The 23,160-nt window shown below is 49.6% G+C and overlaps 1 long non-coding RNA gene across 1 annotated transcript in view; it reads right to left on the bottom strand.

Moving 5' to 3' along the window:
* LOC106491312 (uncharacterized) overlaps positions 1-23,160 on the bottom strand; it is an 89,547-nt gene that overhangs the window by 29,224 nt on the left and 37,163 nt on the right. The window contains exon 2 of the long non-coding RNA XR_001293757.2: positions 20,869-21,001. This is a non-coding gene — a long non-coding RNA (uncharacterized lncRNA). The remainder of the gene's footprint in view (positions 1-20,868; positions 21,002-23,160) is intronic.

Genomic DNA, 23,160 nt, shown 5'->3' with positions numbered 1-23,160 from the left:
CCTGCTTTCCAGGTTGCCCTGTGATGAACTGTCCCGTTGCCCCTTGGAGACCTGCCATCGGCCAAGCACTGGCAGAGGCAGGCAGGGGAATACCCTCAGCAGCCAGCATTAACAGCACCATCTGGGGACAGCAAAAGCTGGACTAAGCCAGAGACTGGACTCCACCCTGCTGTGCACAGACCAGGTTAGAAAGGTGGGTTTTGGGTTCTTTTTGGTTTTTGATTATAGCTGCCCAGATGTTGGAGAGCTCCACTATTTAAAGCAGAGAAAGGGGCCTGGGAAACCGCTGCTTCTCAGGGTTGTCTATTCAGGTACAGGGAGGAATTTCCTAGAAAACTTTGGAAAAGCACCTCCTGCAGAGCTGCCTCCTAATAGGTCCCTGTTGCTCCACAGGGGGCAGGCAAGACGGGCTAGCTTCTGCTGCGTGCACAGCGGGAGGGCTAGGGAGGCGCTAGGAGGGAGACGCAAACAAATCTGGGGAGGGGGCAAAGCAGAGGTGTAATGGAGGAGCTGGAACAGCTTGGGAGACGGCAGTGAAAAATGATTTCCTTGGGAAACTGCTGACAAGCCTTAATTGGAGAAGAGGCAGCAGGGGAGAGATGGGAGAAAGGCTCCTCCAGGTGTACAGACCTTGAGGAAGGAAGCGGAGGACATTTGGGGTAGAGCCCCAGCAGCCATACGAGTTCACCCTGGCCCTTGCTATGCTAATGATGCAGAGAGACACAGATAAGCTCTGCTCCATGCGCGCTTTAAAATCTAAGTAGCTTATGAATAAGTAATAATCCCTTATTCCCAGTGCCATAATCTATATTTAATTAAGAAAATAACTAAATGGTGGGAGTTAGAGGGGCTGTGCAGGGAGAGAGAGGCAGAGACATTGTGAGATATGCTACAGCAAGTAGGGGAACAGTCAGCAGACTCAGTGTGGCGGTGGCAGCATGCTAGGGCCCTGGGCTGGCCAGGAACGCAGTGCAAGCTGGCCCGCAGAAGGCCTGTCTACAGCAGAAGCTGCCACAAGCAGCTCCTTGGGTGACAGGTGAGCTGAAGGTTGGACAATGGGAATCAGATCATTCGCATGCAAATGGGACCCTTTTTTCCTCTCTGTTTAGCCCCAATGTTAATGCCTCATTTGGACTGAGTGAAGCTGGCTGTGCACCTAAAACAATGCACCCAAAGCCAGAATGTCAAAGCAGGTCATGCCCTATGTGGGGGCATTCAATAGCACCCTAACCAGAGCCTTTGGTGCTGCCACACAGGCTGTTTGGTGCCTGCACCTTATGAGGTTTCTGTGCCTAAAGCATCCTTGGCTGGGATTCTCCAAATATCTTATACTGGCAGACTAAAGCAATCCCTCCTAGCTGACTAGCACTCAGGTTCACGTGCCAGAGTAATCCCCCCTCCTCATTGCACTGAAAGGGGCCATGCAGACCACTGGGCCAATGCCCAAAGCATGTGGAGCTGTCCATGTTACGTACGCAAGTCCTTGTCAGCCCAGCCCAGAGCCCACACCAGTGCTCTGCTGCATCTCTTGACTAATGTTCTTCTCACCCTCACCTGAGCACCCACCTGCATGAGCTACCCAGTGGGTTTTTTGCCAGCTTGGAGCTAGTGCTAGGCCAAAGACCAGAGCTTGACTTTTCTCCTGCTCTGCATGCTGAGAGCGCTGCGGGTGGTGCTAAAGTCAGCTCTGATCAACCTCTGCTTTGGACCAGAGAGGAAAAGACAGACAGCAGAGTAACCATAGATGCCCCCAAGTGTCCTGCATCTGTGTCCAGACTCCCTCCAACACCACCAAAAGCACATCCCAGCTACAGCCCCAGAACTTTCCCACTCAGCATCTTCCAAAGCATCACTGCAGCCATGCTCAGTCTCCCCATAGCAGCACGCTTAGATTGCTTTCATGCTGGAAGCTGTGTTTAACTAGATTTTGCTTCTTGTCGCACTAGTGAGGGGTCTGCAGATGACAGGTTTTTGCCTCTGCTTCCCTGGATTGTGAGTAGTGGAACTGAGAGTACATCTTAAAGGCTTGGTTAAAGAAAACAAAAAAATCTCAATCCATATGCTATACATTATAAATAGACCTTCTGGTTTTTAAATTGAAAGACAACAATAATCACTGCTAAGGGCCTGCTGAACAAAAACAGCCTCATTGCCACTGGGACAGACACATTTTTACCAAAAGAAATATAAATATTTTTCAAGCTGCTCTTGAACTCCTGAAGTTGCTAATGTCCTGCTGCTTCTGTCTTAGGGAGCCGTGTGAGGCTGAGCGCCGTGGCTGGAGGCATGGGCAGTGCCGCACAGGGAGCACAGAGGAGGAGTCAGCCCTTCAGCTATGGGCAAGGGAGAAGGAGGTACTTTGAGGGGGTTCATCTACGTCAGGCTGCTGACAGAGAGAGAGAGAGAACAGCTGTCAACTTTTTCATTGTATTCTTTTCCTCTTACCCTGCCTCTAACTGTTGTATTATTGCAGAGTAACAGGATTTGGAGAAACCACTGGCTTAGCCTGGATGGAGCTGGGGGCAGGGATGGGACAGGTTGTGTTGCAAAGATAATCTTGCCTTTCAATTCCTATCAAGCAAGGAGGAAAAACACGGCTTCTGGAGAGGATGTGGTGTGTGCAGACCCTGGGGCTCACAGCGGACACCCGCCATGTAAAGGTACTGTGCTGAGAGATGATGCAAGCCACAGCAGCTGGGTGGGCTGAGGGCTGAGCTGAAGGGACTTCTTGGAGCTGGGCTGTTGAGGAGGGACAGCTGAGATGGATATAGACTTGCTCACCTTCCCATCAGGGCTGTCACACACAGCAGGTCTGGAGACAGGTGATGAGCTTTCTGAGTGGTCTGAAAGTAGAGGGATGGGTAAGATCAAGGGTGCAGGTTGCAGAGAAACTCCCAGAAGGGAAGCCAAGAAGATGCTTTACAGAGCTAAGAGCAGTCCTCTAGTGGAGGAGTGAACCAAGCTGTGTGTGGGAGGCCCCTTGGTCCTTCATGACAACAGGCATGGAGGGGCAGGAATGTGGGCTTAGATGGAGGAGAGTGTGGTGGCAAAAAACAGGACTGGAGGAGATAAGGGTCTTACAGCAACCGTGCTGCCTGAAACAGTGATGAACAATGCTGTGTCCCTGGTGCAAAGCCCAGCCTGGAACTGGGTGGGTGGAAGCACTAGGGGCACTTGCAACATGCTCTGCCTTTCCTCTGCTTGCCAGGAGTCTAAAAAAGTAGGATGTACACTTGAAAAACCCCAGGGAGCCTGATGTCACAGGGATGGTGGTGGCAGTACCCCCAAAGCCACCTACCCTCCACTCCCTGACCAGAATAAACGAAAAGAGCAGGAGAGAACAGGGCCATGGGAGACTGCCCTGTGAAGCAGCGTGGATCTCATCAGGATGAAGAGCATCACCACCAAGCATCAGAGCCAGGAGGTAACATAGCAGCCAAGCACAGGAGGAGGAATAACCGTCACCTGGCAGGATGCTACCCCTGCAACAGGTCATGCTCAGAGTGGGGGGGGTCTGAGATTTAGTCCTTCAGGAGCCCAGGGCTGACATTCATCCTGGCATCACAGGGAGGCTGAGGTCTGTCCAGAGGGTGCTGAGCAGGCTGAATTCTCATATAGCCCAGACATGGGAAATTAAAAAGAAAGCAGCCTCATGCCAAGGTGTTGTTCTTCCTTTCTTCCCTTCCCAGGCCATAGTACAGTGAGCTCACTAGGAGCCAAGTGCTGGCTGCTAAATCTAATCTGTCACATACTTTGGGAACAGCATGGCACCGTGGAAGTCAGCAATGCACTGTGAAGGTGGCCGCCAACCCAGGGCCAGGCGCATAACTTGAGCAGGTGGGAGACTGGAACCAGTGGAGCTAACATTATTTTATCTGGGTTTCAATCCCTGAATCAGAGGGCTGGACAGCATTAGCCATTACTGATCTGGAGCCAGCATCCGAATGACTGCAGAAGAAACTCACACTTGCTGGATCCCTGCCTGGGCACTGTTTCAGGCACAGCTGCCAGCAGGCTCATGCAGTTGGCCTGCCTCATGTTACGATCAGAACAAGTGACGTGGTACTGACAGTGTCCCACAGCCCTGAACACATGAGCATTTGTCCTGACCATTTGCAGCCATATCCTTGGAGATCAGTCTACAAGGGTCTTCTCTCTGCAGGAGTCTGAGCCTGGCATTCCAGGGAGAAAACATGGATTAGTGAGGTTGACCCAACAAGGGATGCTAACTGCTCCATGATGGAAGTTGTCTTTCTCAGTGCAGGGTACAGGTTCAAATGTTACAGAGAGATAAGAAAGGTGAAGCTTTGGAGGTGGAAGAGAAAGGAAAGGAACAAAAACAATTTAATAATGAATATATTATGTAGACATGTCATGCTTCTTGCCTGCTGGCATGGATTAATATCCATAAATCAAAGAGGAAGGGACCGTTTTTAATGCTAGCGATGGAGGCTGGTCCTCAGAAAATTGCTAAGGGGGCATTAATAAGGAGAGACATCTGGGAACAGGTCCAGGTGCATTGGCTGCATGCACGGGAAATTCTGCAGAACTGTTGTCAGCTAAAATTTATTCCTGTGCTGTGAATACACATGGTCTGCGAGGACAAGAGCAGGGGGACCATGGGTCCCTGTGCACAGGCCTTGGTCAAGCTCAGGAGCTCCCAGGGAAGAAGGTGGACAGGCACCTTGGTTTTCTGCTCAGCAAGAGAGCTTCTTACCTTCCTCCCCCCAAGCTGGGGCTCGCACACCAGGAAAGCTGGCTCCATGGCTTGACTTCTCGCAGCAAGAAGTTCTGACTAAGTGACCGGCCAGTCTCAGCCTGGGAAAGCCAGGAGTCTAGAGTAAGTTGGGACATGTTATTATGCCTGTGGTGCTCATCTGCTGGGCATGCAGTCACCAGTCAGGCTGGAGTCAGGGATGAGCGCAGCTCTCCAGCTCCCAGGGAGTTGCTGCATCACTAGCAGGAACACAGAGAACCTCTGTTATTCCCACTCCAGGGCTGGGTGACTTGGTTTAGTCCTTGCTGCACTCAGCAGCCACGCAAGCTTGTTCAGTGTCTGCTGGGTTCTCTCTGTGCAGGATGCCAGGGTTTCCTGGATGCACAGAAAGGGAATGAGCTCAGCTAGCCCTCTCACTGGAGTCAAGCGTCTGGGACAAACCTCTGGCTCCGTTACACCAGCGTAAATCTGGAGTCAGTGCATTAATAGAAGAACAGAGGTGAGCTCTCAGGATCAGCATCTTATGAACAGCCATTCAGACCATCCAAAGAGACCAAATCCAGACGGATGGTTCTCCTTGACCTGCCCCACTTCCCTGCTGTCAGCTCACAGCCACCATGGCTGTCACCAGACTGCAGTAACCCTGAGGATGGGGAGCAGCACGTCTTCCTGCTGTTTAAATAAGCGTCAGACCAGCCAGCCATGACAGTCCATTGGTACGAGAAGGAGCCCTCCAAATGTGAAAGAAGTGGCTCTGAAGTTAAAAGGAAGGGATTGAGGACACAGGGGCTCAAAGCATGGAGCGGTGCTCTACAACATTTCTGGAGCATGGTGTCTGGTGAATGGGGACCTGAAGGTGGCTGGCAGTTATTTGTGCAAAAGGCAATTGCCACACTGAGTGGGTGCAAGCCCCAGTGCGTTAATCAGGCTCTGCCCTCCTTGGAGATGGTTCCCTTTCAGTGATACAAGACCTCAGGATTTCACAGGGACTTTAAACTCTGGTAGGATGACGCAGCTCAATCTTTCATATCTCTGGGCAGGCTTTGTGCAGCGGGGGCGGGTGTCAGCAAGAGGGTCAATTCTGCTCTCAGTATTTTTGCTAAGGAGAGGATATGGAGTGCCAGGATTTCATTAATAGCATTTCGTGCGCATTTGAAAAACCCTTGAAATCTTCATTTTTTAAGACCATCATCTCCCTCGCCATCTCCTCTCTCTCCTGCCCTCCTCCCGCCACCGGCCCCATAATCTGTCATTCGCGGCCTCTCATATTTGCTTCCTCCCTTCCCTTCCCTGGGCCACCTCCTTCCATACTCACTGACCCACTTTAGCTGTCAGATTTACAGCCGAGCGGTTGACTAGATGGAAGAGGATGGAGTCACAGAATAAATTTACAGAGCCAGGGAAGAGCGAGCAGAAACAGTCTCCAAGAGAGAGACACCCACAAACGCACCCATGTCCATGCACAGGCAGAGGTGAGAGACCTGCCAGGGCGACGATGGGGAGGCAGGGATGCTAACAAAAGCATATGTCAGTGGCACAAACAGATTAGAGGGAAAAAGGAAGCAAGGCAAGAAAGGCGAGATGGAGGAAGAAGGAGGGAGGAGCAAGGCAGAGAGGGGCTGGGGTGGGCCAGCACATCTGAGCATCCACAGACACCTCAGCATCTCGGGGCTTATTTGAAGTGAGCAGCAGCTCTTCTGGGATTCACCTCTTGTCCACTGTCCCACGGTCCCAGCGGAGAGATGTAAACTCAACCAAGAGACCCAGAAGGTTTCCCACAAGCAAACCTGCGTGATGACAGGAGCAAGCTGCACCAAGGCTGATTTCACAGGCAGAGAAAGGCTCAGCCCTCGGAGAGTGGGGAATTGCTGTCTGTCTGCGTCTCTTTCTGTTTTCCCTGGTTTTATTGTGTTTTGTTTAATTAAATCACACATGCACATGTGCACACAAAGCCCCAACTTGTGGTGTAAGTTCTGTAAGGAAATGTGAAGCAAATTAATGTTCCGGGAGAGGCCGCGTGGGGTGAACCCACGGTGTTGCGAATGAGAGGAAAGCAGGAGGGAGTGCGGCAAGCCGGAGGAGAGGCAAAAAAGAGGCGAAACCTGCCGAGAGGGACGAGAGCTGGCAGAGGGAAGCACTGCTCCAGCTGAGTAATGGGAAAAGGAAGGGTAAAAGGAGCAGAAAGAGGTAGATGAGGGGAGGAGGAAAGCTGGAGAGGAGAAGGGAGCGAGTAGCCTGAATAATGTTGTTACCGTCGAGGTTGTTGCGTCCAAACTCTCCCTGAGCAGAAGGCCAGCCGCAGCCCCTGTGCAGAGTTTGGGTCTCAAGACAACCAGAGAACTGGAGGAGAAAGCTCCAACAAGTCAGGACCAGGGGCTGGGAGAGAAGGAGGGCATGAAAGCAGAGTCTTAGAGGCCCTGAGCTGCTATGGAGCTCTCCTTGCAACCTGAGTTCCCGAATATGAACAGAACACCCCTCTGGACCCAGTACCCTGAATCTAGTCCACCCAGCCCTCCATCATGACCTGCTTGACCTCTCTTGCATGGCCACCTTGCCCCAGCTAGCTCCACCCAGCTAGTCCCCCCCTCTCCCTGCCTCTTGGTGGGGGGACCCTGGTGTTTGGATTATCTGTGGCCCCATGCAAGATGCTCATCCTCAGGAAGGTGTCCAATGATGAGGAACGATGGAAATGCGGGTGCGCACAGGATGTGCTCATCAATGTGCTCCAGCCATCTTTTTTACCTGGGGTTCCCCAGGCTCTTCACCCCAAAGCAGCAGCACCCTGAGGGCATTTTCTTAACATGGATGGACAGTTAAACTGTCGGCCCAGCTGGCGACCAGAAAGCTCGCCAGCTGTGAGCACAGCAGCAGGGGAGCAAGGCACCTCCAGTGAAACAGGGAAGGACCGTTTCCAAGAAGGCTTGATCGTGTGGAGGCAGCTCTCTGGCCTCAGCCCCACTTGAGAGGCACTGGGCACCGACAGTGCCTCATTTCCCTTTGCCGCTTGTTCCCAGGATTCGACATGGTCTCCAGATTGGGCTGTGAGGAAGGGAAGGGGAATGCTCGTCAGCCACTCCGCAGGCTGAAATGCTCTTCAGTGTTGGTGAAGTGCAAGGTGAAGGGACGCAAGCATCCTGCCCAGCTCGCTGTGACAGGCCTCACATGTGCTTAGTCACATCCAGCTATGAAGCCACTCTGGTAACCAAGACATTTATTCAAAGGAGCAGCATTGCGCACACATCTGGCTGTGTGAAGAACTTCAAAAGGGCTGACAGTCATAGAGCCCAGCAGTAACCTTTGGCTAATTAGCTGTCTTGATTTCCTTGCAGTTTATTTTTACACTTCTCAGGCTCTGAAATACATTTACTGGAGTGTCAGAAAGGTCCCGGTAAATAAAAAGCTTCCTAGCAATAACTATATCCACCCCACTGGGCTTTTGGGACTGATAGCTATGGCTTGCCTTGGGACAGGTGGGCTGACGATGCTTTACTGAGGTCTTTGTCTTGCATGGGATTTATTGAGACTGTGATGGTAACAGTGATGGAGGCTCCCGGGGCGAAGCAGGTGAGCACAGAGCAGACATTTAAAAGCTCTTTCCTTGAGGAAGCCTGCAGAAAACAAAGGCATGAGCCATCTCATGAAGGAGACGTGAGGTCAGGGAAGGAGAAAAGCAGGTGACTAGAAAGGTGGGAGATGGAGGAGAGAGAATGGCAGGAAAAGACAGACCGGAGAGGGGAGCAGAGCAAGGAGAGACAGGGAGAAAACTCAGTCACCTGAAGGTAGCTAGAGGACCATTCCAGAGAGGCTGGTCTCATGCACTGGGGTTGTCTGTGTGGCTGGAGGCACGCTGGAAAGCTTGGTGGGAGCTCTAAAGAGCTGAGTGTGAATGAAGGAGTCAGCAGCAGTGGCCTTAGAGGAGCAGGGCAGTTCAGGGGAGATGCTGAGGCTCTGGATAATGAAGTGCCTGAGACTTGTGGGATGAAGGGATGCCAAGCCTGCAGAGAGGAGAAGGCAGGAACCCTGCATCCCCTTGGAAGGTAATTCCCCTATGCTAGCCACAACAGCATCCCCATTGCATGACAGTCTTCTAGGTGCAGACCTAATCCTCCGCTCTCCTCCTGACTGTCACCCAGAGCTTAGGCATGGCCTATGGGACTGATTTTGGAGCAAAGGGAGGCATTTGTGTCAGACAGATATGGGCTCTCTTCTCTTTTCTGGTGCTGGGAAGTAGGAGGATTTGCTCTCTTCATTCCCTCATCCTCTGTCCTTTCAACCCCTAGGACCTGCACATGGCCTCACACCGGGAGACACTGAGGAACTTGGGATCAGCCAGAAAATGGCATGGGGAGAAACAGCAGACAGACATGACCACATCCACAGGAGAGGACCCAGGCCCTGCTGCCTGAATCTGTTCAGGACTCTGCTCAAAGTGGCAGTGTTATCTGCTGTTGCTCAAACAGGTGGGAAGGGTTAAGAGCCTGGGATGGAGCCTGGTCCCATTTGCACTAGCGTTACTCCCCTACAACTCCAGCCACTCAGTGCAATTACTACGGGCTTGCGGTGGCATGACTGACACCTGCATTAGCCCTGGGTCTCCACGAAGAATAACAGCTTAGTGCCTGTAGTGGCTTATTGCCATGGACAGAATCTGTAAGCAGGGGAACTGCTGAACCGAGAGCTGGGTCAGCTGATGGAGGTTTGTGCTGGAGAAGGTTTGTGCCCAGTAAATCACATGCATTTCTGAGTGTTAATGAAAAAATCAGCTGGAGCTGTTGTCCAGAGAGCCTTCCAGCTCCCAGGGCAGAGAAGGGAGCAGGGACTGTAGCTGTTGTCGGACCCTAGTCCAGCAGCAATCTGAAAGCCCCAAATCCTGCTGAGGTTGAAGACAACTGTGGCTATTGAATTGGGTCACTTTACTCCCCAGCAGGCCTGAGGAAGGACTGAAAACACCCCTAATCCTCCTCACTCCCTCCCCACACGTGTGCCGCACCTGCCACATCTCATGCAGTGAGTGAGAAACTCCCCGAATCAGCACGTGCCTCATGAAAATAAGCCTCTGCTTCATGCATCACTGCACAGAGCCGTAGTCTCTGCATGACCCTTGTCTGAGGGTGGGGGCTGTCACCGGACGGGACCTGACCTCCAAGGGTTGCTCTAGCAAAGTCAGCCCCTTGGCTGATGGAGGAGCTTTCAGCCCTGCCTGACGTCCCTCTGTCCCAGGACCTGTTGCGAGACTGTCTTGCACTCCAGAGACCAAGTTACCTGGAGGTTTGCACCGCAGCACTGATGATTACCATTTGGCCAGAATGCTGTGGTTAAACCGCAGGTGACCAGAGCCTAAGTTATCCCTGCTTTCCTCCATGCAGCCCATGCTGACCTGCAACTCGCAGAGCATCCACCTGCCACTGCGTCCCAGCCCACGTGGCCTCCTGCAGATGCCAGTCCTGATGCTGGACCAGAGACCGCTGGGCAACAGGTGGGGGAGTGAGAACAGCCTGAGTGGCACTATCAGAAAATGCAAAGGGTAAGAAAACAACTTCATTATCACTGTGCTGTGATCTTCAGCACAAACCTCCCAATATGTGGTTCCCCATGGATTGTGCACAGAGATCAGCGGAGGGAAATATCAGTGCCGGAAGGAGAACATTGCATTAATGATCAGAAATGAAGCAACACTCCTCCCGGATCACTGCTCCAGTGGTGAGAAGATCTCCGAACACCTGCAGATGGGTGGCAAGTACCTGGCTAGCGCATGAGCCCTTCAAACACGGCCTTCCCTCCCTGTCTGCTGCTCTCTGCCTGCCTGTCTCCTGTCGGTTTTCAGGACTGCCCCAGGTACTCGTCAGATCATTCGGTGCCAACTAAAATCGAGGCTGTTGTTTCCTTTGAAACACAGAGAAACAAAGCCCCTCGAATCTGACCTTTGACTTTTTTTTTTTTTCCAAAATAGTGTCAGGAGTTGAAGAGACAGAACGGTGCTGAGTGCAATTTCCGCAGGTTACTTCAGCATACTGCTCTAGCTCCACCGGCAGAGGCTGGTGCTGGAGTTTGGCAGCCCAGCTGTTTAGCTCCAGACCTCTTATTTTAAGGGTCAAATCATTATGAACTGTCTCAGAGAAGTTAATAGGAAGTTTACCTGTGCCTCAGCTATGTAAAACCAAAAGAAATTCCCAACTGCCTTCAGTGATAAAGTTTCCAGTTTCCCATCCCAAGTACCCTTTCCTACAAGGCAAGTTTTGTTCATTTTTTTTCATTTTCAAACCCACTCTTACAATTAAAGCTGATGCTGCCTGGGGTCCTAGATCTGCAGCTCACAGATTGTTTTTGATCAGGAGCAAAATATCTCAGATGGCTGATAATAAGACAAGGGGCTTGATTTTTGGTCTGACCTTAACGAGAACTCAGATCTGAGCCCCCCCCCAAAACATGCACACACGCTCTTTTCCTGCTGCAGTTTAGGTCAGTTCAGGACTCTCTGCGGGGCTGAGAGGATGCACCTGCACCTTTGCGGTGCAAGGACCAGCCCTGCTCTGTTCAGCCCTTTGGTGTGCAACAGGCAGGGCCCTGACTGCACCAGCAAATCTCTTTGGATAGCGCTCAAGCACCGCGAAAGGTGTTTGCAGCTCCTTGTACCGACAACCTGCATCTATAAACCCGGGTGCAGTTTTGAAGCACCTTACTGATCATTAGGCTTGTGAACAGAACAAGGCACTACTAAGGCATGCATATAGGCACGCATATACATTAATTTTACCCCTCCGCACACATGCCAGACGCTGGCTATAGCTGCAGAATATCTCGACTGATGCCTCTCTCTGACTCATAACTATGTAAAGCTCCTTGACAGACTCGGAGGATGAGAGACGTGGTAAAATCCCAAACACAAGTATTTCTTCAAAGGTGGAGTGACTATCAGAGCACGCAAATAACAGCTTCTCCACAATTTCACAGACGGGGGCGGGGGAGAACCGGGGCTGTATTATAACCATGTTCCTGAAGCTTACTTTCATGAGGGTGGCAGGAATAAGTGGTCTGGACACACGGAGCATCCGTGTGTGCCCAAGGAGCGTCAGTGCCTGTCAGGGCAGTGCCAGCTGCCCCATGCAGGTGCGTTTTGGATGGCACTCACAGAGGAACCGCGGAGCGCAGCGACGAGCAGGTGGGTGGACTTGAGTGGGATTTCTCCTGTGCTATGAGCTCTGATGATTTTTCACGCATGCCTGACTGCATAAGTCGCTCTTCATTTGGCTGACACTCAAAAGGAAACCTCATGGGAGACTTTTGGAGGATGTTGCATCCAAACAGTGGGAAATTGCCCCCATGTATCCACAGCAATGAGCTGTATCGAATCTGAACCTATGATGCTATGCCATGGAAAGCAAAGAGGGGTCACTGGGACAGCATGAGCAGCCTGTCCTGCCGTTGAATGCCCCCTCCACTGGTAACTGTCCATCTCTCATTACTGCCTTCCTTATTTTCTCCAGGACTCAGCCTGCTTTGAAACTCCCGCTGCATCAGCTGCCAAAGATACAGGAACGATATGGGAGCACCCTGATAGATAGAGTGCAACAGCGACTTCTGGCAGCGAAAGTAAATGGGGCATGAGCGCCAAACTTGCAGCGGGTGCTGCCTCTCGTCCCTTCGGGCTCCTTCTCCCCTTTGCCATGCTGGAGAGAGCAGGTACCTGTGCTGGAACAGGTCTTTATCTGCACAAGCAATATTTTGACTAGTCATTGGCGTTGGAGAGGCATTCTTCCATGTGGTGAAACACTAACCCTTCCCTCAACTATATATATATATATATATATATACACGCACACACACACACACACACACACACACACATACACATATGTGTGTGTGTATACATATACATGTGTGTGTATATATATATATATACATACACACACATATATGTGTATATACACATACATGTATCATGGTGGGGTTGGAGCTCTGAAAGTCCTCTGGTGACCCAGGCAGAGAAAGAGGTAAAAAGACCAAGAGATCCCTTTTCCTCATCCTCCAGATATGCCCAGATATGCTGGAGCTGAGCTACTCGGGGGCGATTGTGACGCTGAGGGTTCGATGCCTGTGTACGACCCTGCCCAGCACCACCAGGCTCTGCAGCCTGGGAACCCACGCGAAGCAAGAACTGCCTCATCCTACCCCACTCCGGCAGCAGCGACAAGGAGCAGGGCATCAGGAGTACCAATAATTTCATAGTGCAGCCGGTGGGTTTGCTGGTGGAGAAATCTTCTCCTTCCAGCTCCATCCTTCCAGAGTCACCGACTCCCCCCACCACGTATTACATTTTATCCTCATTTCCACTGAGGGCAGGGACACTGAAGCACAAAGAAAGAGGAGAATAACATCTTATCTTTCTTTAATCCCTATCATCCCAAAGGATCCCAGTGTCGTTCACTTTACTTTCTACATGTATGCACAGTTAATTAGCATTACCACAGAACTGCAGGTATTCGCAGACTTAGGAAAGGGAGTCTCTTGTAATAGTAGGGTAAGCAAAGTGTTTCTGCTGTTTCTATTACAGCCAGCTTTGATTATCCAGGGTAATGGGATAACGGGAATAAAGCAAAAACATGCCTAACATGAAACCTATGCAAATTAAGCTAGAAGAAGTGATGCTGAGAGTAATGGAGGAAAGAAAGGTCAGCAGTACTGATTAAGGAGCACGGAGATCCCTGCACTGGTGCTGCCCTAAGCTCATAAGCCCCTACGTGCTGGCACCTCGGTAAAGCAGTTATTTCTGTGCCAGGCCCGGTGCCTCTGCCCTGGCATGGGGAGTCTGAACCCCACTCAGCTGCTCACAGATAATTCTGAGCTGAGGGTGATGCTGCAAATCTATAGGGGCTCAGCACTGTGCAGGGAAAGCAGAGACACGTCCCCTGCACGGGAACGCCAAGTCCTGGCACGGTGAGCCCAGTTGCATTAAAGCTGAGAATTTCAAAGCCTCCGTGTGAGGGATTTGTCATTAAAATGAATAAGATTTGGGCACCCCACCCTTCTCCTTCCTACAGGATCAGGAAGAAGCCCAATTTAAAGGTCAGCGTCTTAATGGCTTTCACTGTGTACGTACCAGGATCGCTCCTCTCCAAACAGAAATCCAGCACCCACTAGATGAGCCACAGCCACTGTTCAAAGGAACACAGCAAGAACGCCCATAGGTGAGGAGGAGAAATGTTTTATCTGTTATATCTGTATAGCTGGTATATCTGTTTCCAGATATGTTATATCCGGAAACAGACATGATATATCTGCTTGCCATATGGCCAAAGTTGAGTAAAGGACCCATCTAGCAGCACTTGAGTTTCTCTGTCGTCTCCCAGCTCAGCAAAGCCCAGATTCACTCTGCTCTGCCACAGGGGATTTTCAAAGCTCCCTGGGCATCAACATGCTGGAGGCAGCTCTGAAAAATCTCGGATGGTGGGTGGATAAAAAGGGCATAAGTGGAGATGAGACAGAAAGCAGAGAGGGAGGAATCTTAGAGGAAGACTAACCTTCTTAATAGGTTTTATTGATTTAACCCAAAGAGAGAACAGTAGGGGGAAATTTATGCCATTTAAATGCAAACCAGCAATAAAAATAATCATTAGAGTCATAATCTCAATCTGTTAGCATTTCATGTAGAAATGAGCTTAATGGGAAATATTTGCCATGTAAACTATTTTGCATTTAGTTAGTACAAATGTGCCTCTTAAATATAATTTAATCATTAGTGCAGACTTTCTTTAAGGAGTTGTTTTGGTCCTAAACTCTTTAAAGCGCCTGATGACTTCAGATCCCAGAGTATTTCCTTTGCAGAGGAGATGCAGAGCTAGGAACGAAGGTGCTGAGTGTTACCTCCTCTGCAGCCCCTCAGAGCAGGAGGCTGAATCCCTGCCCAGCGTGGGATGGGGAAATCAGAGGTGTCAGGTTGGGTCTCAGAAGCAGCTTTTCTGGACAGTCCTTCATCCCCAGGATCAGCCTGGCGGGGACACAGCACTGCCCACGTGCTCGGGGAGGTCACCGGCCCTGTGCTCCCATGCCTCGGCAGTGTGCCATTCCATGTACATCTCAGCTGCAAAGAAAGAAATAAATACCCTCCTCTGCCTGGGGACACCTTTTAATCTCCTTGCAAGATTTTCACACACTAGTCCGCAGTCCCAGCTGGGCCAACCATTATCTCATTTAGCGTCCGATTTGCCGGGCTCTGCTAAACCCAGGCTTTTATTTGACGTTGATCGCCAGAGAGCAAGTGCTGCCAAGGGTTGGGGATGCTCCCACACGTGGCACTGCGTAGTTTTTCCACCTCTCTGTGGCAGTCCAGATCCTGCCCCTGGGGAGGAATGTTCTGCCAGGACCGAGCTGCTTCGCTCCTGGACCACTTGTGCCAGCAGAGGTGCCACAGGGATGCACAGAAGATGCAACCACAGGCCGGGCCAGCAACCCCGCAGGCCTGCTAGGGACCTGCTGGTGGAAGGACTCCTGCAGCCGCTGCATGCCAGAGCAGCCACTCTCCAGGAGACACCCGGCTGCCAGGGGCCCCAAGCCAGGGGTGGCCCTGGCAGAAGCCACCACCGACCCTCAGGTGGGTCTGGCATTGCATCTGCAGTCTGGAGAGTTTCTGCAATGAGGCGGTCAGCCCCCGGCCCGCCAGCCGGCCTCTTATCGATATTTCCCGGCCAGGTTTCCCAGCATGTGCTGAACCTCACACTGGTTTGGTAATTCAGGCTTGCAAGGGGGTTATTAAAATCCATCCGAAGCTAATGTCAGCCATTTCGGTGTTAATGTCAGCGCCTGAGAGGCACAGCAGGAGGTGGGGAGAAGGACTTTGATTTCCTGACTTTAATTTCCAGCCGGGGTGGGCTTGGCAGACAGCGGTGGGAGACCGCGTGAGGGAGCAGCGGAGGCCCACGTTGCCCTGTCTCACACCCCAGACAGGTGGGAGTCGCAGTTTAATCCCATCAGCCAAACATTTCCCTCTGCGTTTCACCTGACAGCATTTATCCCTCGCTGGCCATTGCAGAGGTGCTTTGGCTGCCAGGATCCCAGCAGGTGAGTCTGTTCGAGTTCTTAGCTCCAACATGATGGCCACATGCTGGAAACGGGCCAACAGCGTCTATCTCCAGCAGGCTCGCTCCGCAGCGCTGGCCTGTCAGGTGGGATCAGGCATCGCACCAAGATGTCTCCTGTCCCGCGTGTCGGGGATTTCAAACCATCTTCTCCCCATTTGGCTGCTCTTTGAGAAGGGTCTGTGTCTACAGACACAGACCTGCAGAGGACTTCATGACTGTCTGCTCTGGGGCTGCAATTTGCTCACACCAATCAATCAGGTAAGTCCAGACCAGCCCCTGGACTTTGGAAAAAAAGCCGGGTAATTTCAGGGTGTATGTGGTTACCGCTATGTAGGCTAAGAAAAGAGTAATCAGAGCTCTGGGCTGTAAGCCGATTCCTTGAGAGTCTCAGGAAGGAATTAGCCCCGTTTGCTCCACCACTCTGCAACACTTGCCTGTGTGGCTACACATCACAGGAGGCTTCATCACTCCATGTGACACGTGGGTCCTGCTGCTTGCCAGAGGCAGGGTGATAAGGACACGATGCAGGTGGCATGGGAAGTCCCATGGGCAAAAGACTGGGAAGAAGGGAAAATCTACCCTAAGCCGGGGCAGGTACACCCTACGTCCTTGGGCAGGCACGGTGGATGTTTGGCATCCTCAAGGTGCCAAACTCCCTCCAACCCTGGCACCACAGGCTGGGCCCTGCTCTCCTTTCACCCCCAGTTTCAGTGCCTATTAGCAGCGGGGATTCCTCCACGTTGGCTGAGAAATGAATTGCAGTCTCTAATAGCTCATCCTAGCTGGAAGCTTTTCCTGCTATGTAAATACTATGTATATAACAGTGGCCTAATTTCAAACCACAGAAATACCTCGGATGCAGATAAGCGTACTTTATGTCCACAGCATGGATAGCTTAAATTTTCTGAATTTAACATGGGGTTATGTAGTCCAAAGATTTTGTTGAGTTTTTAGGCTAGAAGGCACCATTACAGTTCAATAGTCTGACCTCCTGGCTAGTGAATTTTACCCAAGGATTTAAAGCAAATCTGACTGTAAAGCTCCATCCTTCTGAAACATAAAAATTAGCCTGGTTCATCAGCATGGGGACAGAGCAGCTGCTGGAGGGAGAATGATTACAAGTCACCCGAATACTGAAGACCACAACATTGACCAGTATCTCTGAAGGGCAGCAGGTCCTGGCTGACAATACTTCCACAATCAATCAGGATTATTTGGCTCTAGATATGCCTCAGTGTGCCTAACTTGTAAAATGAAGGTAATGGAGAGTTCTGAGGTCAAAGTCATTATTCAAAAGTAGTACTGTTATCACTGTTTTCACTTACAGAAGTGTTGCTATTCAAAAGTCAACAATATTACAGAAAAGCAAGACTCTAGTGACCGTCAGCAGGTGGACAGAGAGGTGGATGAGACGTTTCAAGAAGATATGACCTCAAAATCTCTGGATTTTGAGCCCAGCAGCCTGGGAGACGGAGGCAGGGAAGAGGTGCGGCACTGGCAGCCCTGTGCCCAGGGCTCACGTCCCTGCCCTCCGATGCCAGCACCTCACGGATGGCACAGGAAGACATGGAGAAGTGGGCAGGGAGACCCATCTCCCCCCCGCGGGAGGCAGCTCTCAGCAGTGGGGGGCCAGCCTGCGACCAGCATCACACGTCACGCGGCGGGTTACCATGCAGCTGGGAGAGGGCAACGATTTCTTTTGCCAGGATTTTAATTTTTCTAATGAGAAAGAAAATAATCAAGCTGACAGTATCCAGGTGGTTCTGTGCTTCTTGCAGCCCCCCTTTTTTTCAGCCTGTTTTATAACAGGGTTATAACCTGAGGACACGGCAGTAACTCCTGCTATAATCTTTTCTTTGAGCGGCTTGCCCTGAAAGGGACAGAGATGGAGCTGCTGGCAAGATTTTCAGAATCGTTAGCCTAGAAAATGCCTAGCAGGAGAAGCAATTGGCAGGCAGATTTCACGGACATGGCATTGGTATCCTCTGCCAGCAAAATTACAAGGCTGAAATCCTGGAGCTAGATGGGGCCAAACTGTTCGCAGCAAACAATTTAATTGATGAATGGAGTGAATTGCCCAGGAGATGATTTTTATTCATCTGCTCATCGTGCGAAACCATTTGGAGAAGGGTTCATGCAATTGGGTGTCAGCCGGCTACCTGCCTGCAGAGCCTCCTGCATCAGACATGAGCTGGCCAGGACTCACCTCTCTGCACTTGCGCAGACCATCGCCAAACTCATACAGGCATGTGCTCCTCAAGCAAGCAACCAAGAGCTGTGAGTGAGCATGGCTACCTGCAAGCTTGCCTGTTTCACCTAATTGAAGATATTACTCTTCGCTACAAATCCTACTGCTCTTACTTCCTCAAGCCTTGGTGGCTTCTGTAATGCTGCTGCTCCAGTGCAGGAGATCTCAGCACTGGCTGTTTTCAGTGGAGCCTACACAACATGAAGAATGGTGCCAAACTAAACAGCAACATCTAATTTTCAGCTCATGCAAGAAACTCAGCAGCAATCTCAGAGGACCTTTCTCTCTAGCCCTCTGACCCCCCTTGCACAATATTACACTCATGCACTCCTTTCAACTGGTCTAATAAAGTCTATTACCTCTCCAGCTCTTCCAAGGTGAATAACCATGAAAATGTATATTGAGATGAATGCTTGCAACCCTTGAAAATAGCCTCCTGCTTGTGAAAAGGCTTCTGGGAAGTGAACACAAAGAACAATAACTACCAAGGAAAGGAGCAATATTGGTAATGCTGTCTTGGCAGCCTTTGACCCAGTCCTTGCAGAGGGTGGGAGAGAAGAAGGAGGAACCAAGGTGGGGAGCAGAGAACATTTGTTGCAATTACTGCTCGCGGTGTCCACAGAGACCAATCCCAAATTATTCAGCTTAATAGTTCTCAAAACACACTCTTCTTTTGCTACTTTGCAGCAGGCATGAGGCGTTCTCTGGAACTCCCATTTTACATCATTGGTAACTCGACACTAAATGGTATAACACTCAATTGTGAAAACCCTGCAGGAGTCTTTGATGTAAACATCTTTGAGATGCAGGGCTGATCAGCTCAAATAACAGAACTGTCTTTCATCCTTCACATCCTAAGCCTGCTGTTTTGGCACTCATATTTGTAATTCATTGTCTGGTTCTGGGTCTGGATCCATCAGGACATGCGCTGCTGCCTATCTGTCTGCACTGCTGAGATTTTTGTGTGCCTGGAGGGACCCGAGCACCTAAGCTCTGCTTCCCCTCAGTGATGCTTTTAACCAATCCTAATCAGTTTAAAAAGTCTCTTCCGAAGGCGGGTCTTAGGAGCTCTAGACTTGTGGGTGCTTTTAAAAATACTGTCCCTGGGCAAGGTTGTTCATCTTTCCTTCCCACCCTTCATTGTCTCCTCTGGCCTTCAGAGGTGTCCATGAACCTCTAGCACCACTGCTCCTCCCTCCCAGACCAGCTCAAGCCCTACTGTCCGCAGAGCCTGCCAGCCCCTGGAGCTGCACACCTTTCACCCACACTGCATTTACTTCAAAAAAAGACAAATGATGCAGAAGAAGAAAAGGTGAAAACAAGATAATAGCTGTGGGAAAAGACCGCTGCCATAGACTTGACAATGCTGGAAATGGAGGCTCAGAGAAAAGTTTTTCTCCTGAAATTATTCTTTTCAATTTCAACAGCACATGGAAGAGAAGTTTAAGCACACTTTTAAACACCTTTTGTACTGAAATTCCAAATTTACCTGTCTACCCAAGCAATAACAGAAATAATCTTTTTTTATCCAGCTGCGCATTTTGCTATAGAAATTTGTTTCCATTAAACCATTCCCTTTTGTCCTCTTAAAAAGCATATTTTAAATAATAACAGTGCAAAAAAAAAAATTACACACTACCCAAAAAAACCAACCCTGTGGACTGTGCACTTTTATACAAAAGTTATCTCTCTCTCTCGCTGGATTGATGAAAACCCTTTTTACAGTGTCAAGGTAGAGATGAGAGAGAGGGGGAATATTTCTTAGAGCCCAGCACAGTTAGTCATTTCAACAGGAAACACATGGCAAACTCTGGTCTTAGAAAACTAAATTACAGCACCAGTGTGAACCTGATGTTCTCTTTCTGCTTTGTAAAACACAATTTTGCAGGAGTTGGGATGGAAGTATACATTCCACTTCTCATCCTTGGGGAAAAACACATTTTTTCCTTATTCCTTGAAGTGTAACAGGAGACTATGAATTCCATCTTAAAAAAAGAACCCTACTCTTGCTCTTTCTAAAAGCTGTCAGGCAGGAGCCAAGTTACATTCCTTGCTACCACCCTGCAGAGGTGGATGGCCTTGGGAATTCAAGATGTTTAACCATCTCCCATTCTGCCTCTTGCCATCTGTCCAGTCCTTGCTCCTCACAGCCTCTGGGCTGCTTATGGTAAGAAAGGACTCATTTACAGAATTTAGATCTAGTCACACATTTGACTTTTTCCCCCTCTTTGCACATGTGGGAGATTGGATTGAGTGGCAGGCCCTCCTCGAGCACTTCATGGCCAGGGATCACCTGCTGAGCACACCGAGACACATATCACTCCAATCATGGATTAGGCTTGAGCATGATTTTTGGAAGCGTGCTGCCAAATAACTCTCAGTATTCCAGGTCAAGCTGTCCTGGTAGCCCTGCTCACCCCTAAGACAACTGGCCAAATTCTCTGGGCAAAGGCAATTTTACTATGATAAATACCACACTTTCAGGAGTGCAGCAGTAGCAGCTCATCCATTTAGGGTTTCCCTGGGAAGGTCCACACTTAGCCCATGCTCAGAGCAGAGGCCCTCCAGAAGTCACCCCAGGAACAGCAACGTGAGAAACACAACCCTGAACTGCTGTCTCCATCTGCACCAGCCTTCCCTCTTGGAAATGAATGCTGCACTCTGTATCTGGGGAAGATTTCCATGTACTTGAACTCTCCCCAGAGAGACTTGCTCCATCTATACAGTCCTCATCCACACTCTCCCATGCCCAGATGTTTCACACCTGCTTGTGCACAGCAGCCTACTTCTTTCGCTCTGGAGATACAATTGAAAAGGTTACCTCTTACCTTTGTGCCTGTGCGTTGCTGCTGGTTCCTGCTAAAGTCATGAACATCACCTAGTTGTCTGTAGGGGCTGGGAGGCACACTGGACACAGCATCAGGTATCCTGGAAGGTGGGTCACCAAGCCCAGTATTTGAACTGCAAGGGAAAAATGAAAACGTAAGAGGGAGTTTCATATAAAAGAGCTTTAATTAATACGATGGCTCGATTGTCCCAGGGACAGCTTAGTTACTCAGGTAATGGATCAGACTCGGAGAGGCAAGGACCAGATGTGAAAAGGAAGAGATCCAAGGAATGGACCAGCAATGAGATTGGCTGCTCAACATAGTAACTCAAAGGAGAAAGAAATCCACCCATTAGTGGAGGAGGGACTGTAGGAGATGTTAGAAGTGGACCTGGGACTAAAGTAAGAAGAATGGGATGAATGCCAGATGGGAACTGAAAGAGCTATGAGGAAGATGGATGGCTCTGAGCATGCCCAAGGCAGATGGTACAAGACAGACATCAACACAGAGCTCCTGGAGGAGGGAGGAGCCACTACCACCACCACTGAGCTAGGTTCCCAGCAACCAGCCACCCAGCATGGACAGATTTTAATAAGCTTAACCATCCTAACATGTGGGATTGGTCTTGTAAATGTGATTTTAAATCTTAATTGTGATTTTATTGTCTTCTGTCCTCACTCCTCACCTCCAAACCCCTTTCTGTTTATTCTCTGTTAGTTTTGTTCATCTGGCCAGGGCTCTCTGTTCTCACCACTATTGCTGAGTTCTTGCTCACCTGTGATGCTAGACAACCAATATAGGGGGAGTAAGTGACAATAACTGTAATAGTATCATGATCGTGATATTCAATGTCTTGTTTTATTATCATCAACATAATAACAATAATAGCAGTATCGGGGACAACTATTTCATTATTCCTCCTGTTGTTATTCAGATGTGACCTAAGAAATATTTCAGAAAGACAACACAAATCCGATGCAAGATCCAGGAGAACAAGGAAGTTAATTAAACGTCAGAGTGATGGACAGAGCTGGGATAAGCCTAGAACAGTATCAGAGAGCTGGACAACCTTGACAAATGTGGGGAGATGGATGGATCTGGGACAAGTCCCAGACCTCTCCCCCAGCAAGGCAAAACTGTCCTACCTACACACATCCTTAAATACAACATTGCTCCCTGATCTGTCACTGTTTCATTGATTTATGCAGGTGAGGAAATTTTCCAGAGAAAGCTGCCTTCCAAACCATGCTACCAATCACAGTCTGATGTGGTGACACTTTATTACCTCCAAATGATGCAAAGAAAATAAAGAGCCCCATTGAAAACAGCAGTGCCTTAAATGTAGTTTTTAACCAGTATATGTCTGCATTCATGGCAGGTAGGATTTTTTTGCAAAAGATTTCTCCTCCTTTTTTCAAACTAGACTTTTGCAAGCAAGGCAAGTGGAGGACAGTGAATGGGGAGAGAGAAGAGTAGCCGGAGGGTGTTGCAAAACTCCAAGAATAAATATTACAGAAAAAAAGCAAGCCTGTGACATATACCAGGCAATCTGTAAGTCATCAGGAGAGTGGAGAACATAATAGACTAATCAATCAGGTAGACAAGGGTGAGAAGTTTCACAAGGAGGCAATAGGTAGTTGGAGGTCAGTTATGAAATATAATGTCTGAATTGGAAAGAGAAGGACAGTAGCACAAGAACAATGACAGGTATTTGAACGCAGGTAGGTGAATGTTGGATCAGTGATTTCCAGGAAAGTGAATGTCACATGAGAATATTATGGGAATGGGAAGGACAAATAACCTGGTATTTCTGAGATGGGCACATATCCTGTAAAATGAAAGACTGAACAGGCGAGACTTTAAGTCTGGCTCCATTTCAGAAAATGCTGATGAAAGATAGACAGTGGGGTTCTCTTTTTGGTTGTTTCTCTAGATTTCCAGACAAAGTTTGTCAGGTTAAGCAGAGAAAGAGTGGTGCTTTTCCTAAGCACAAGGCCTGCAATTACCACCTCAGATCTGAAAGCTAAGCTGGATCCTTTTCTAGCTTGTGCTTTCTCATCCATGATCACGGGATGAGTAATTTCTAATGTAGTTAGCTAAGATGTAGGGAAGCTGCACAGCACTACGCATGAGAAGATGGGGGTTCTGCATGTGAATTTAATTATTTCTTCTGCTGAGAAAGTGGGTGTTGATAAAACACAACTCACACTCTGTTAGCTATCTGGACTGTACGGTGACAACAGGAGTTCAAATAGTATCATTTACATCTGTTGCTAAACTAAGCAGGTAGGT

Source organism: Apteryx mantelli, chromosome 16 (genome assembly GCF_036417845.1).
Source record: "Apteryx mantelli isolate bAptMan1 chromosome 16, bAptMan1.hap1, whole genome shotgun sequence".
NCBI classification, from domain to species: domain Eukaryota; kingdom Metazoa; phylum Chordata; class Aves; order Apterygiformes; family Apterygidae; genus Apteryx; species Apteryx mantelli.
Note: the sequence above shows the minus strand (reverse complement) of the source record. Positions and strands in the feature narration are given on the sequence as shown.